Source organism: Canis lupus, chromosome 10, assembly GCF_048164855.1.
Source record: "Canis lupus baileyi chromosome 10, mCanLup2.hap1, whole genome shotgun sequence".
NCBI classification, from domain to species: domain Eukaryota; kingdom Metazoa; phylum Chordata; class Mammalia; order Carnivora; family Canidae; genus Canis; species Canis lupus.
This window is the reverse complement of record NC_132847.1, coordinates 58,060,998-58,077,175: the sequence shown is the minus strand read 5'-3', so window position 1 is coordinate 58,077,175 and position 16,178 is coordinate 58,060,998. Positions and strand designations below refer to the sequence as shown.

The 16,178-nt window shown below is 43.8% G+C and overlaps 1 pseudogene; it reads right to left on the bottom strand.

Moving 5' to 3' along the window:
* Positions 1–14,021: 14,021 nt before the first annotated feature.
* On the bottom strand, positions 14,022–15,097 carry LOC140640980 (proteasome subunit alpha type-1 pseudogene; annotated as a pseudogene).
* Positions 15,098–16,178: the final 1,081 nt, after the last annotated feature.

Sequence of the window (16,178 nt, the reverse complement as noted above, 5' to 3'; positions counted from 1 at the left end):
AAGCATAACATAGATGTGACTTGCCTTTGTGACCTGCCACTCACTCAAGAAGTTGGCGAGCACAATTAGAACAAACTGCTAAAGGACTCCTGGGTGGTTTAGTAGGTTAAGCATCTGCTTTTAGCTCAGGTCATGATCCCGGATTCCTGGGATCGAGCCCCATGTCAGACTCCCAGCTGTACATGGAGGCTGCTTAAGATTCTCTCTCTCCCTCTGCCCCTCCCTGCACCACATGTGCATGAAGGCAGTGCATCACGGGGCTGGATTGCCCTTAAGGGTACCGTTGGGAGTCTGCCTATGCCAGGGAAAGTCACACCATGGGGCAACGGGTAGTCGGTTTAAACCACCCCAATGGGAGTATTTCCCTCTCATTTGAATGTTACCTAACTCAATATTGGGAGGTCCACCAATAGTCAAGACAGTGTGGTACCAATGTAAGGATAGATGAATAGATCACTCCAACAGAATTGAATTCTAAGATACATCTGCACATATGTGGTCAATTGATTTTTGCCAAAGGTGCTAAGGTAATTCAACTGGGAAAATATAGTCTTTTCAAGAAATGGTGCTCGGACAATTGGATATCTGTATGGGGGGAAAAATGAGCCTCAACCTTTACCTCACATTATATACAAAAATACACTTGATGGGGATTGTAGGCTTACACGTAAAAGCTGGAGTGCAGAACTTAGAGAAGAAAACAGAAGAAAATCTCCATAACCTTGGGGAAGGCAAAGATTTCTTAGATAGGATACAAAGAGCACAAAGCCCAAAGGGAAAAATTGATAAGCTGAATTGCTTCAAAATTAAAAACAGCTGCTCTTCAAAAGACACTGTTTTTTTTAAAAAATGAAAAGACAAGCCACAGATTGGGAGAAAATATTCATAGTTAACATATCTGATAAAGACCTGCAGCCAGGATATGTAAAGAATTCTCAGAACTCAAGAGTAAGAGGACAAGTAACCCACATTTTTTAATGAGCAGCAGATTTGAAAGACCGCAGGAAATATACACATAGCCAATAAGCACATGATAAGATGCTCAACATCTTTGGTCACCAAGGAACTGCAAAACTGCAAATTAAAACCACAGCACAGGCCCACTGCACACCCATAAAATGAGAGGCTCTGAGTAAGAATGTTGACAAGGATATGGAACATCAAGGGTTCTCACCCATTGCTGGTGGGCAAACAAAAAAGTACAAACACTTTGGAAAGCAGTTGGACAGTTTCTTATAAGGTTAAACATGACACCTAGCATCCAAACGAGCAATTGCACTTGCCGGTATTTTGCTTAAAATAAGTGACATATCTGAACAAAGACTTTTATTCAAATATTCACAGCAGCTCTACTCATTAATAGTCAAAAGCTGAGGGGCACCTGGGCGGCTCAGTCAGTTAAGCCTCTGCCTTTGGCTCAGGTCATGATCCCCAAATTGTGGGTTCAAGCCCCATGTCAAGCTCCCCACTGAGCGGGGAGTCTGTTTTGCCTTCTCCCTCTGCCGCCTCCCCACTGCTTGTGTTCTCTCTCTCTCTCTCTCTCTCTCATTCAAAATCCTTTAAAAAATAGTCAAAAGCTTAAAACAATCCAAGGGTCCATCAGCAGGTGAATAATAAATAACCAAATGTGGTTCTATACAATGATATATTTCTCAGCAAAAAAAGGATGAACTGATAAACACAACGACCTAGATGAATCTCAAAAGCCTGCTCAGTGAAAGAAGTCAGACACGAAAGAACTCCTACTGTATGATTCCATTAATATGAGACTTCAGAGAAAAAAATCCAATCTACAGTGACAGAGAGCAAGTCACTGCTTGCAGCCCAGGGTGAGGCAGGGACCCACTAGGTAAGGGCACAAAGGAACTTTGGGGTGATGGAAGTGTTCTATGTATTATGATGCTGGTTATAAGGATGGATGAATTTGTCAGAACTAATAAAATACGTGCTTACATGGAATGTATGTTACTGTATGTAAATCATACCCCATAAAGTTTTTTTTTAAAGCACATGTGCTGTAGTTTCATCTGTATAGGAAATGAAAGAAGTTATAAATGAAGAAATGCAAGAGTATATGTGCATATGTAATTATAAAAGTTTCTAATTAAACATATACCAAAGTGGTAGCTTTGGTCATCCCCAGGTGAGTGTAACTATCAAAATGCATTAGATTTTTCTTCTGTTTGCTTTTATTTTTTGAAATTCCATGAGCTGACTTTCTCATAAGAAAATAAAAGAAAATCGAACATAAAGTATAAAATACTCTTAATGGTCAGTTATGTTTTCACAACATGTTTTTAGATATTTGTGGCCCTCTTGGGGATGTATAGTTTGTTCTAACTGATCCCTTATTATTACATGTTAAGATTGCTCTACCTTTTGGCTAGTATGAGTAGCCTAAAGGAAAACGGACTTGAGTTTCTAAAAGCAAATATTTAAACTTTTAAAAAGGAAATTATAGGGATCCCTGGGTGGCGCAGCGGTTTGGCGCCTGCCTTTGGCCCAGGGCGCGATCCTGTAGACCCGGGATCGAATCTCACGCGGTACATGGAGCCTGTTTCTCCCTCTGCCTGTGTCTCTGCCTCTCTCTCTCTCTCTCTCTCTCTCTCTCTCTCTGACTATCATAAATAAATAAATTATTAAAAAAAGGAAATTATAAAAGCAAAAGCATCCCAAAAATGGACATATGAAAAGGTTGCCAAACTGCCTAGCAGTACACCAAAAGAAAAAAAAAAAAACACAATTCTCAAAAAAAAAAAATCACTAACTGATGATATTTCTTTTCAAACCAAATCACCATGTTGGCCAACTTACTTTCAGCCAAATGTTATTCCTCTGTTGTGTTGTGGAACCTGAAAACCTAACTTAACACTTCAACTCAATAGAGCAATACAATATCCTGTGTCAGGACATACGTACCACTATTTAACATCCTTAACAATTAGAACTCTTTCCCTTGCAAGTGACAGAAACCCAATTCTAGCTTAGGCAGAAAAGGGAATTTTTAGGAAGCTACAGGAATAGATGATGTCATTCCAGGAAAAGTTGCACACCTGACGGGGGACAAGTGCAGGGATGTAGCTAGGCTTGAGGTTCAAACAGAACCAGCAATTCAAATGCCACCAGAATGTCATTTTTTTTTTACAGGAGACTTCACTGTTGTCCTGTAGACTAGTTTCTCCCTCGTAGCAGGAAACATGGTCACCAGTAGAAGCCGAGACCTCCATCCACTGTCTGTATCACCAGAGAGGATCAGGTCCTCTTTTTCAGACTTTGGAGAGATACCAGTGAAATCATGAGATGGACCCTTCTCTTAAATGAATGCAGCAAGTCAGGGCCAAGGTTCTACAGCTTGCCAGGCCCAGGTTGGTTCCCGTGGACTGTGGCCAGGATCCAGGATCCAGGATTGACAGCAGCAGGACTCATGGGGCTGAGAGAAGGGACCCCAAGGTAAGCAAGAGGAAGGAGGTTAGAAGTCGGTGAGTCGGGCAGACAAAATAGGTGTCCTCTCCAGTACTCAGAATGGGGGTCCCTTAAAATATTCCACTCCAGGGGCCCTGGCCAACAAGCCATCCCTTCCAGCATACCTTTTGCTAATTGCTTCCACTTCTATAATAAAGCTTGCTGATATCTGTTTAGGACCTATCTAGTGCAAGGGACTGGAATAAAGAAATGAAATTGTTGGGAATCCCTGGGTGGCTCAGTGGTTTAGCGCTGCCTTCCACCCAGGGCATGATCCTAGAGTCCCGGGATCGCGTCCCACATCAGGTATGGAGCCTGCTTCTCCCTCTGCCTGTGTCTCTGCCTCTCTCTCTCTCTCTCTCTCTGTGTGTGTGTGTCTCTCATGAATAAATAAATAAAATCTTTAAAAAATAAATGAAATTGTTAACATTTAATACTCTCTAAGCTGTAGAATTCTGCATTGTTCAATATTAATATTCCCAGACTAGACTTTCTTTTTGTTCATGTTTGAATAGCCATATTTTACCCATATTTTAACTTAGAAGGTTTTTTTGTTTGTTTGTTTGTTTGTTTGTTTGTTTAATAAGTAGCCTTAGTTTCCTTTAAAAACATCAGATCAGGGGCGCCTGGGTGGGTCGGGGCCCTGGCTGGGTGTCTGCCTTAGGCTCAGGTCATGATCTCAGAGTCCTGGGATTGAGCTCCACATTAGGCTCCCTGCTCAGTGGGAGTCTGCTTCTCCCTCTCCCTCTGCCTCTCCTCCTCCCTCAGCTCATGCTCTCTCTCTCAAAAATAAATAAATAAAATCTTTAAAAAATAAGCAGAGAAACCTTGGATTTAGGGTTTTTTCCCCCCTACATCTAGGTATTGGTCTTAATGCTTTATGAAAGATTACTGGAATTGCTCTTATTATACCTTTAAATAGAAAGAAATGGATATCTTTTCTACCCCCCCCCTTTTTTTTTTCTTAAAAAAATCACTTGCTGGGGCACCTGGGTGGTTGCTGGTTAAGCATCTGCCTTCAGCTCAGGTCGTGATTGCAGAGGTCCTGGGATCGTGTCCCACATCAGGCTCCCTGCTGAGGGGAAATCTGCTTCTCCCTCTCCCTCTGTGATCCTTCTCGCTCTCACTCTCTCTCAAATAAATAAACAAAAATCTTTAAAATAAAAAAAATCACTGCTTTCCCCTTCTTCATTTTTTTAAAGATTTTTTATTTATTTATTCATAGAGATGCAGAGAGAGAGAGAGAGAGAGAGAGAGAGAGGCAGAGACACAGGCAGAGGGAGAAGCAGGCTCCATGCAGGGAGCCCGATGTGGGGACTCAATCCAGGGTCTCCAGGATCACACCCTGGGCCAAAGGCAGCACTAAACCGCTGAGCCACCTGGGCTGCCCCCTTCTTTTTTTTTTATATATAATAAATTTATTTTTTATTGGTGTTCAATTTACCAACATACAGAATAACACCCAGTGCTCATCCCGTCAAGTGCCCCCCTCAGTGCCCGTCACCCATTCACCCCCCTTCTTCATTCTTTTGATCTGCATTGTTCTATGCTGTCATCCTGTTTTTTTAATAGAAATGATTTCTCTCAAATACTTAAATCTTTTGATGTCAGTTTGACAAGATATTTGCTACGATTGCTTAGACTTATTTCAATGCAATCAACTGGTCTCACTATTTCCCACAAGTTCTTATCGGCCATCCTTGAGTTTCCTCCATGTGGAACGCACCTTTATATGACTTATTTTTCAGAGAGAACATACGCATTTGCGAAATTAATTCCCATTGTCTTCACATGTAAATAGCTTGATTGTATATAAAATTATTGAATCCCATGTTTTTCTTTCAAAGCTTTACAAATGTTGTGTTATATTCTAGGTAGCTTTTCCTTATAGTATGTTCTGGGGAAAATAAGCTGTAAAAGATGCTTCAGGAGAAAAGATTCCATGATCACATAAGTATGGGTAATGTTCCATACACCTGGAATTGTGCCAGACGAAGCAGCATAGTAAAGGCCAGGAGACCTCTTGAGGTAACGAAGATGGTTTAACTTTATTTTCAGTGTATCCAAGCTATTTGATCACCGAAATATTGAGAAAAAGCAAATGACCAATCACACGGTAGTAGTTAACATTCGTTGAGGACATACTATGAACCAGGCGCTGTTCTAGGACTTCTCCGATGTCTGCCAACTCATTGGATTCTCACAGCAGTTCTATACGGTTGGTGGAATTTTTCAACCCATTTTAACAGATGAGAAAACCGAGGCAAATGAGCTTAAACAAGCAAGCTAGAAAATGATGAATTCAAACCCAACCAGGCAGCTGTGCATTACAGCCTTAAGAGCCGGCAGGTCAGAGCACAATAAAGACAGCTTCTCTACCTTTTCCGAGCCTGAAACACATAACAAAACATCTCACTGCACCAGAAAGAAAAGGGAACTTTCCACCAACCAGTCTGGAACAGAATTTGCCTCCCCATTACGGCAGAGGTACCTTGGAGGGTAATCTGATTATCGTCAGCGCAAGTGCTCTAACTCTGCCGTTGGCCACCGTCCAGGACCCATCACTGAATACTCATCACCTCATCAATTCAGCCTCCTCGACTGACGGGCAAAACAACATCCAAATATTCATTGCACATCTGTGCCGGGCAGATTATACATTAGCAATTCAAATCTGCCCGGCGCACTGGCCATTCCCGCAAATGCGTCTGTTTGGGTGAGATGCCTTGTTGTCTGGGACGGATAATAAGGCAACTCGGTCTAATCTTGAAGAACAATCAACCCATCTTGCGAAGGTGACTGGCTGTGTGTGTTCTTGCCCTGGCAGCGTCGGAACAATGGCCCCATAATGCACTCGACTCAGCTGGCGATGAAGTCCCATCCTGATTAGTAGCCGTGGCTGGTGTCAATCACCACGAGATGCACCATTGTCCTCTGGTCCCCAACACAGTTTATTTACAGGAAAACAAAGGCTTTGGGGGGCTATGGCTGCTTCCCAGAGATTGCAAAATAGATTGAGCTGTCAAGCACACAAAGTAGATGAAGATTAATGAGTTGTGTGGACAATAAATGTGAAGAGATGACCATGAATATGCTAATGGGCATTATCCAGATACACTGTAATTGCTACCAAAATTAAAAGGTGGCATGAAGAAGATGGGTCACGAGGTGACAGGGAGATAATCTTGGACGCTTGAGACACTCACCCCAGATAAGGCCCACTACAGGTTTCCTTTCCCCGATTAAACCATCCCAGAGCATCATTGTTTGCAAGCTGTCTGAATAGGCTCCTTTTAAACAGGGGCATAAGGGGTGGGGTAAGGGGTGAAGCTGTAAAAGTTACTTTAGGGAAAGGTGTAATTAGAATAAGGAAGGTGCTTATCAAAGGCAAGAAGCGATCAGCTGTCAGGCTCCCTCTTCATCCCCCAGCGACAGAATGAGGGACACCACTTCAAACTTGGTACCCCCCACCCCAGGACAGAGCCACACAATGCTATTTAGATCACCTTCTGGGGAGGAGTGGGTGAGTCTTCAAATTATTCAATACTCTGATGATTTTTTGAAAGTAACATGATACAGAAATTTGAAGAACATAATGTTTAAAAGCGAATGAAATTTTGTTTCCATGAATGATTTGATTTTGGAAAATCTTTCTGCTGTACAACTGTGGCATGACTGGTCCCACCCAGCCCTGTAGCTGGTCCGCAGTCTCCCATGTGGCGGGAGTTCTGTTCTGACAGACTGTTCTCTGTCCCGGTCCACTCTCCTTCCTTTCCATCCTCACCTCTATGGATGGAGGTTAAGTTTGAAAAATAACAAACCGAAGCAATGCTCTGAGAGGTCATGAACACTAGAAAGAGAAATTTTTTCTTGTTTCATAGTATCTATCCTCTGGGGGACCTGGGACACTGAACCTCATCCCCCGGAGGTCTATGGGACACTCACCCCTTGATTGTTAAGAATTCCCCTTTGCTCCTTCAGGATAGAGACCAGGCACATATTCCCTGGACTACCCCAGAGAAAGGGCTAGCAGGAGGAAAGGAGTTTTGGTGGAGAAGAGGGCAGAGGGTAAAAAAGAGAAAGGAAGGTCAGGAGAAAGAAAGGATCTCAGGGACTATCTCAGGCTGACTCCTTATGGGCTGAAATCTGCCTAACAGGAGAAAAAAAATGAATTTTGCCCAAATGTATGAAACCATCTCCCCAAAAGGGGTGGAGAAGAAGGTGCTGCCTGCAGTAACTTTGGAAATGAGTGGTGTCTGTAAAACTAAAGGCAAAAGGAATGACATGGAAGCTTTTTACTCTAGCTGACAAAGTGGTTGCCCATGGGGGTGAAGGTTAATTCTGAAACTACTCTGTGTGTGCACTAAAATCGGATAGCTAAGTAAATGGACGGCAGATGGTGGGAATGGGTTCCTCATTGTCAGCATGGGGGTTCATAGGTGAGTATGATGAGGGCAGCAAGGGGTTGGAATTGATGACAACACTATGAATTCCTGTTTAACTTACTATAGACACAGACGGCCACACACAGAAATAGTATGGGGGCGCCTCAGTGGCTCAGTCTGTTGAGTGTCAGACTCTTAATTTCTACTGAGGTTGTGATCTCAGGGTGGTGGGATCGAGCCCCACCTGAGCTCCATGCTCAGCATGGAGTCTGCTTGAGATTCTCTCTCTCTCCCTCTGCCCTTTCCCCAATTCTCTCTCTCAAATAAGTAACTAAATAAAATCTTTTTTGAAAAATTTAAAAAATAAAGAAATACATATAGATGTGTATGTATATATACACCGGTTAGTGTATACACATACATTTCCTTGTCTTCTCAGCGGAGAGGCCTAGAAAATGGCCAGAACGCTTTGGTCACAACAGGTACACCTAGCACCTGAACCATGGTTTCTAATATCATTCTCCAGTAAAAGGAACCACATAGCTTCTTAGAGAAACGGCCAACCCCAGAAAATGCTCAAGATGAGCCTAGAACATCTTGTAATGCCAAAAAGAAAGAAAGTGCAAAAAAAAAACAAAAAAGGGAAAAAAGAAAATTTAAAACCCACACTGATAAGGGGGCTGTGTCAATGGGACAAGGGAGCAACAAAATAAATACAATTGTACTGGAATGTAATCCAAAATATAAAATAAATATCCACAAGTCCAAAGTGATCTGAATAAATGACAAATAAATAAATGGGGGGGGAGGAAACAAATTTTTCATGCAGAAAATATCCCACCTTTAAGGAGATGAATCATAACTCCCTATGTGTTAACTTAGGGGCTCTGCATGGTTACTTCCTTCCAAAGGCTACACTGTGGAAAGAGGGAACAAGAGTAGCTTGATAGTGGAGACATCTGACCAACACTACTTGGGCCAGATCACCAAGGTCAACAGCAACAGTGATCAGTCATGTTGACAGGACGTACCCCAGATGCACTATGATGAGAAGGGCAATTTACCTCTGTGGTCTTCCTCCCCCTAACCCAGAACCCCAGTCTAATCATGAGAAAAATATTGGAAAGTCCCAATAGAAAGACATTCTACGAAATCTCTGATGCCTCCTCCTCAAAGTAATCGTTGGGCGGCCCGGGTGGCTCAGCGGTTTAGCACCACCTTCAGCCCCAGGCGTGATCCTGGAGACCCGGGATTGGGTCCTGTGTCGGGCTCCCTGCATGGAGCCTGCTTCTCCCTCTGCCTGTGTCTCTGCCTCTCTCTCCCTGTCTCTCATGAATAAATAAATTTTTAAAAATCTAAAAAATTAATTGTCAAAAATAAGGCAAGTCTGAGCAACTGTCACAGCCAAGAGGAGCCTAAGGAGACGTGACAACTAAATGTAATGTATAGTGGATGGGGTCTTGGGACAGAAAGTGGACAGGGGGGTAAAGTGGATAAAAACAAAGAAATCTGAATAATGTCTGGACTTGAGTTAATTATAACATATCAGCAATGGCTTATTTATTACCCGTGACAACTGTACCGTCCTAATATAAGATGCTGGTAGGAGAGGGAACTGGTTGTGAAGTGTACAAGAACACTGTACCACCTTTGCAATTTTTCTGGGGGTCTAAAATATTCTAAGATAAAGTTTATGTGGGAAAAAAGGAAGTTTGCAGCACCTTTTGTGCTCAGTAGCAAGCTCATAGCAAGACTATTCCTTTTAGTAATGGACTGTGCTTGCGTGGCCTTCCGATGTGCAGGTCACAGCCCGAGTTCTTAGCTGCAAGCGACAAAATGTACTCTGAGTAACTTCCGCAGTGGGGGGACTGTGCTGTAGGACACCGAGTGGCACACGGAATATATGAGAGGGCCTCAGAGGCCATGTGGCTGGGACAGGGTGGGCATGCAGAACCGGCCCTGGAGAGACCCCACTGCTGATGCCAGGAACCCACCTGCAGTCGCTTATGCTCCACGGTCTACATGGTCTGCCCTGGGATGGCACAGCTTCGGATGCAGCCACCCGATCTGCCATCCGGGAAGTGGGTGCGGCTGCCACCGATACCTTGCCAGAATGGCTTCTGCAGGTAGTTTGCAATTCAAATCAGGGGCATGAGTCAGGTTTGGCCAAGCCCAGGTCATGGTCCTGTTCTGTAGGAAGGAGACATGGCAGCGAGTATTTGACATTTTCAGTTTCTTTTTACGATTTTAGTTGTTCATTTATTTGAGAGGGGGAAAGGGCCTGGGGATGGAAGCAGCAGGCAGAGGGAGAGGGAGAAGCAGACTGCCCCCTGAACAGCAAGCCCGATGCAGGGCTCGATCCCAGGACCCTGGGATCATGACCTGAGCTGAAGGCAGATGCTTAACTGACTGAGCCACCCACTTGCCCGCATTTTCAGTTTCTACAGCAGGAGGGTGTGAGAGCAAGACTTCAGGATGAGTCTGAGGGCTGAGCTGGGTTTTTCTCCAAGTTGTTGATAAATTGGCATTTCCTTTCACTGGGTCTGTGGGACAAGCCAAGGGAACCCAGTTAAGATGGGGATCACTATCGAAGAGAAGGAAGGATCTAGGTTATGGATGATCCAACTACACAGGGCTAAACCCAACGTAGATGGGACCAAAATACTTGTTTTTAGTAAAATCACTGAACAAGTATAATGGACTGCATTGTATTCCCCAAAATCCACATGCCAAGGCCCTACGCTGTAACTGTATTTGGAGGAGGTAATAAGGAGGTAATTGAGGTTGAGTGTGTAATAGGCCCTAATCCAATAAGGACTGGGTCCTTCTCAGAAGAGGAAAAGACACAACAGCATATTCTCTCTCTCTCTCTCTCTCTCTCTCCTTCTAGTGCACACAGAAGAAAGGCCATGTGAGGACACAATGATAAGGTAGATGTCTATAAGCCAAAAAGAAAAGTCTCAACCCTGATGGCCCCTTGGTCATGGACTTCCAGCCACCAGAGCTCTGAAAGACTAGATGGCTATAGTCTGAGCCCCCCATCTTTGGTGTTTTGCTATGGCAGCCTGAGCTAAGACAGCAGACAGGTTTTCAGGGGGAGTTGTTCTAGAGCTGGCAGTGATCTTGTTTTCTGGAAGCTCCTGTCATGGTTTCTGTGGAATGCTGTGAGAAGAATCGCCATCGTACAGACATCGCCTCCACTGAACGGGGTCTACTTCCTGCTTAGGTATCAGAGCTGTTCACTCCAGTGGCCCTGTGCACAGCAGAAGGGCAGGGGGCAGAGCTCTAGCTTTTTAGTTAGACAACACAGAGCTTGAGTCTCTCCTCTGCCACTTTCTAGGAGGTGACACTGGGCAAAGTATGTCTCTGAGCCTTCGCTCTGGGATGAGAGCCTACGCTCTTCCCAGTACAGTTGAAAAAGGTAGTCCAAAGGGGCCAGCTTTTCTCACAACACATGGTATTTGTTGTCACATAAAGGCAAGCCCTGCAGGGCCTGTGACTTCTTTCAAACAGGACTCTGCAATGCAGGCCAGTGCTATGGAAGAACACAGTGCCATTGGCTACACTGAGCAAAGGTCATTTGCACTCCAGGCAAGTAAAAACAGCATTAATGCAGATTATAACAAAACATCTTAAAAAAAAAGAGAGAGAAGATTTTATTTATTCATTCATGAGAGACAGAGAGAGAGAGAGAGAGAGGCCGAGGCAGGAAGCCTGACGTGGGACTTGATCCTGGGTCTCCAGGATCCCACCCTGGGCCGAAGGCGGCGCTAAACCACTGAGCCACCCGGGCTGCCCAACAAAACAGGTTTTAAAAAAAAGAGAGAGAAAAGAGAGAGAGAGAGAGTTGGATACAGACTTAATAATAGACATAAAATTTTTATGGATTTTCTTAGTAATAACAATATATACAGGACTATATTCTTATCTTTAGGAGATTTATGCTGAAGTAGGTAGGGATAAGGAGTCAGGACATTTGGAAATTACTTTCAAATGGCTTTGCAAAACAATTTTAAAAGAAGTAGAAAGCAAGATAGAGCAAATATGGGGAAGTGTTAAAGTAGATAATGAGCTCATTGAAATTGGTGACCTTGATAGATCCATTTTTCTTCATCTACTCACCATCCATTCACTACTCCCTGCCCAAATCCATTCTCCAGTCTACCGGGCACATGGCGGGCACTTGATATATTTGGTGAATTCATATTAAAAATAAAATCCCCTTTACCTGCTAACATTTGCATAGCTAAGCAAAGACACGGTTCCAAGCCGTTTGCAAAGAAATACCCACAACTAATGGCTTTCATAAGTAAACATAATCTCCTTAAAATCACAATTGAACATTGATTTTTTTTTCCTCCCAGAGTCTAGTGTCAAGCAAGAGCCCACTTGTCCTCTGTCCCAAGATGCTCTTGTTGGACCCTGCATTCTCGGAAGACCTGGCTTCCGGCCCCCTATGCATTTCTCCCAATCCCATGCGCCCTCACTAGGGTCCCTTCCACGGCAACATCTTGAGAACAAACCATGTGGGAAAAGCAGTTCAATGGAAAATAGCACATGTGTTGTACATTTTTTTTAAGATTTTATTTATTCATGAAAGACACAGAGAGAGAAAGGCAGAGATGTAGGCAGAGGGAGAAGCAGGCTCCAGGCAGGAAGCCCGACGTGGGACTCGATCCTGAGACTGCAGATCATGCCCTGGGCCAGGGGCAGGTGCTCAACTGCTGAGCCAGTTTTGTTTTGTTGGTGGCATTAAGGAAGACACTGAAGAACATCATCTAAGAGATTATTTTGAACAGTATGGGAAAATGGAAGTGATTGAGATCATGACTGACCGAGGCAGTGGCAAAAAGAGAGGTTTTGCTTTCGTGACCTTTGATGACCATGACTCTGTAGACAAGATTGTCATTCAAAAATACACACTGAGAATGGCCACAACCGTGAAGTAAGGAAAGCCCTATCGAAGCAAGAGACGGCTAGTGCTTTGTCCAGCCAAAGAGGCCAAAGTGGTTCTGGAAACTTTGGTGGTGGTCGTGGAGGTGGTTTTGGTGGGAATGACAACTTTGGTCATGGAGGGAACTTCAGTGGTCGAGGTGGCTTCGGTGGCAGTCGAGGTGGTAGTGGATATGGTGGCAGTGGGGATGGCTATAACGGATTTGGTAGTGATGGAAGCAACTTTGGAGGTGGCGGAAGCTATAACATTTTTGGCAATTACAACAATCAATCCTCAAATTTTGGACCCATGAAAGGAGGAAATTTTGGGGGCAAAAGCTCTGGCCCCTATGGTGGTGGAGGCCAATACTTTGCCAAACCACGAAACCAAGGTGGCTATGGCGGTTCCAGCAGCAGCAGCAGCTATGGCAGTGGCAGAAGGTTTTAATTACTGTCAGGAAACAAAGTTTAGCAGGAGAGGAGAGCCAGAGAAGTGACAGGGAAGCTACAGGTTACAACAGATTTGTGAACCCAGCCAAGCACAGTGGTGACAGGGCCTAGCTGCTACAAAGAAGACATGTTTTAGACAATACTCAGGTGTATGGGCAAAAAACTTGAGGACTGTATTTGCGACTAATTGTGTAACAGGTTATTTTAGTTTCTGTTCTGTGGAAAGTGGAAAGCATTCCAACAAAGGGTTTTAATGTAGATTTTTTTTTTTGCACCCATGCTGTTGATTGCTAAATGTAATAGTTTGATCATGACGCTGAATAAATGTGTCTTAAAAAAAAAAAAAGAATGAATCAGACGTTTTAAAAATTCTATTAAACATTTTCAGATTCTTTCACTGTTTCAATTCATGTGCTATTGCTTTTTCTCTTATTCCAAAGGAAATTTTGGAAAAATCAGAAATCAAGGACAAGGAAAATGAAGTCATCCTCACCCCAAAAAATGACTGTCACATTGCTATAGGTTCTTCTGTATAATAATAATGATAGATATTACCACTTAGTGGGTGGTTACTATGGAGCAGGCACAAGAATATGAGAATATGGGATTTACAGATGAAGAAATCGAGGCTGAGAGAGGGTCCCTTGCCCAGGATCACACAGCTGGGAAGTGTGAGACCGGGATCGGACCTGTACATCTGTTTACCTCCAGAGGCCAAACTTGTAACCATAGCACTACACTCTGTCCCATAAATCTCTGTCATTTTTTTTCCAGGTGAAACCATTTTATCTCATAATTGTCTTCAAAACCACAACGACACTATGTTCTTCATATAAAAACATTAGTACAGATAACTATACTTTCTAGGAAATGATTATATAGGCCCTCTCAAAGAAAAATGCACACCATTATATGGTTTCAGACAAGTTGTTTGGGAATAACACCTCTGGACTGATTCCTAAAACATACCATAAGACCACACTGAATCTTCTGGTTCAAAGCATAGATTATTGTCATCAGTATGGACTCCTGCATTCTTACGTATTTAATAATACACATATAGACTGGTTTGTGACTTAATGTTGCATTGGTTCATCAGCCTTTTCTGCAGGTGCATCAGCAGGTTGAGCAGGCTGTGCTTTTCTCTGTGGCCTTTCTTCAAGACCTTCCAGGAATGGAGATACATCACCCTCATCATCAGTCATAAACCCCGATTCTTTAGCAACAATTCCAAAGGAAACATTCTTTGTAGTTAAGTCCTGTTCCGCAGGAAGTGTCTCTTGTAAGGCACGCAGACCATGTTTAACCAGTTCATTCATATTGCATTCCATAAACCCAGACATATGTCTCTCCAAGTAAGTACGAGCTGATTGAGAACGGGCTCCAATGGACATGGCTCTACAGTCAAAATAGTTGGCAGATGGACAGATTTGCAAAATGTGAGAGCCCGTATCATCATAACCAGCAATAAGCAGGCCAACGCCATATGGTCTCCGGCCATATCGTTGTGTCGGTATCTGGGTCTTGCTTCCAATTAGAGATACAAGACGAGACACAGGAAGAGGTCTGTCAAATACAAATCTGGAATCCAAACACTCCTGGTGCATAAAATTACATAACGGTCTAGCAACAGCAGTAAGTCCCGCAACTGAGATACCAATATGGTTATCAACATGGAGAATTTTCTTCTGATGGGCCGCAAGCTCTGACTGTGCTCTCTTCAATGCAACCAACACTGCATGGGGTTTTGATTTGAGACCAACTGTGGCTGAGCCTTGTTTGGCAGTTCCCATCACATCCTCACTTTGATGCGTCCTGCCCTGAGGGCTCCAAAAAGTGGCATCATTGTCACACTAGTTGCAAAACATGCTTTCCAGCACGGGTCTGGCTGCGGCCTCCTGCAGAGGTGCAGATTTAGGAACCGTCTCTGTCATTTCTTTACAAAAACAAGATTCTTCAGTCAATCCTCTACTGTTGGATCATTACATTGCTTCCAGTTTGGGTTTTCTTAAAAAAAAAAAGATCTCATTTATTTATTTACTTTAGAGAAAGAGAGAGAGAGAGAGCAGGGTGAGGAGCAGAGGGAGAGGGGCAAGCAGCCTCCTCACTGCGTGTGGAGCCTGATGTGGGGTTCGATCTCACGACCCTGAGATCACAACTGGAGCCAAAATCAAGAGTCAGATGTTCAACCAAAGGAGCCACCCAGGCACCCCTTGTGTTTGTTTTCTATTGCTGCTGCTGTAACAAATCACCACACATTTAATGGCTTAAAACAACACATATTTATTCTCCACCATGGTTATGTCCTTATACCATAGGGCACCCTGTGCTGGCGTCTTCCCCAGGGTGGCCGGTCCTATGTGATCAGGAGGATAACTGAAGACTTTCTGTAGCCTGAGATCCCGAGGGCCTGCCCTTTAGAGCACCCCTGCATGAATCTCTAAACTATATAAACTAAATAGCTCTCCCAGATGTTCCTTACCCCCTACTGGACGTGGTGGGAATTCCTTGATCTTTATCCAAGAATCACGTACAAAGCCAGGGGCACTTCCTCTGCCCATTTCTGGGCAGTGCTGCATCACCACTCCCAGGCCGCACCAAAGGTGGACTTCTCTGAGGGCCTCAGAGCACCAGCCCAATATTTTTTAATTCCCCCGAATAGCAGGTGAGGGAATTTCATCTACATGCACTTCCTCTCTGAGTTTCAGCCCCACAGTGGAACAGGGTATTAGCTGCTGCCACACTAATGCTGTATAATGAACCACTTCAAAACTCAGTGGCATCCAACAATTAACATCTATTTTTTTTCCCACTCCCGCATCTATGCTTTGGCTGGGGCAGCTCTGCTCCAGGCCTAGGGCCACGGGGGTGGGCTCCCGGTTGGGGCTGGATTCCCATTTAGCCCACATGACTCTATATTCTCCTTGGACCTGTCAGAGACACATTCTT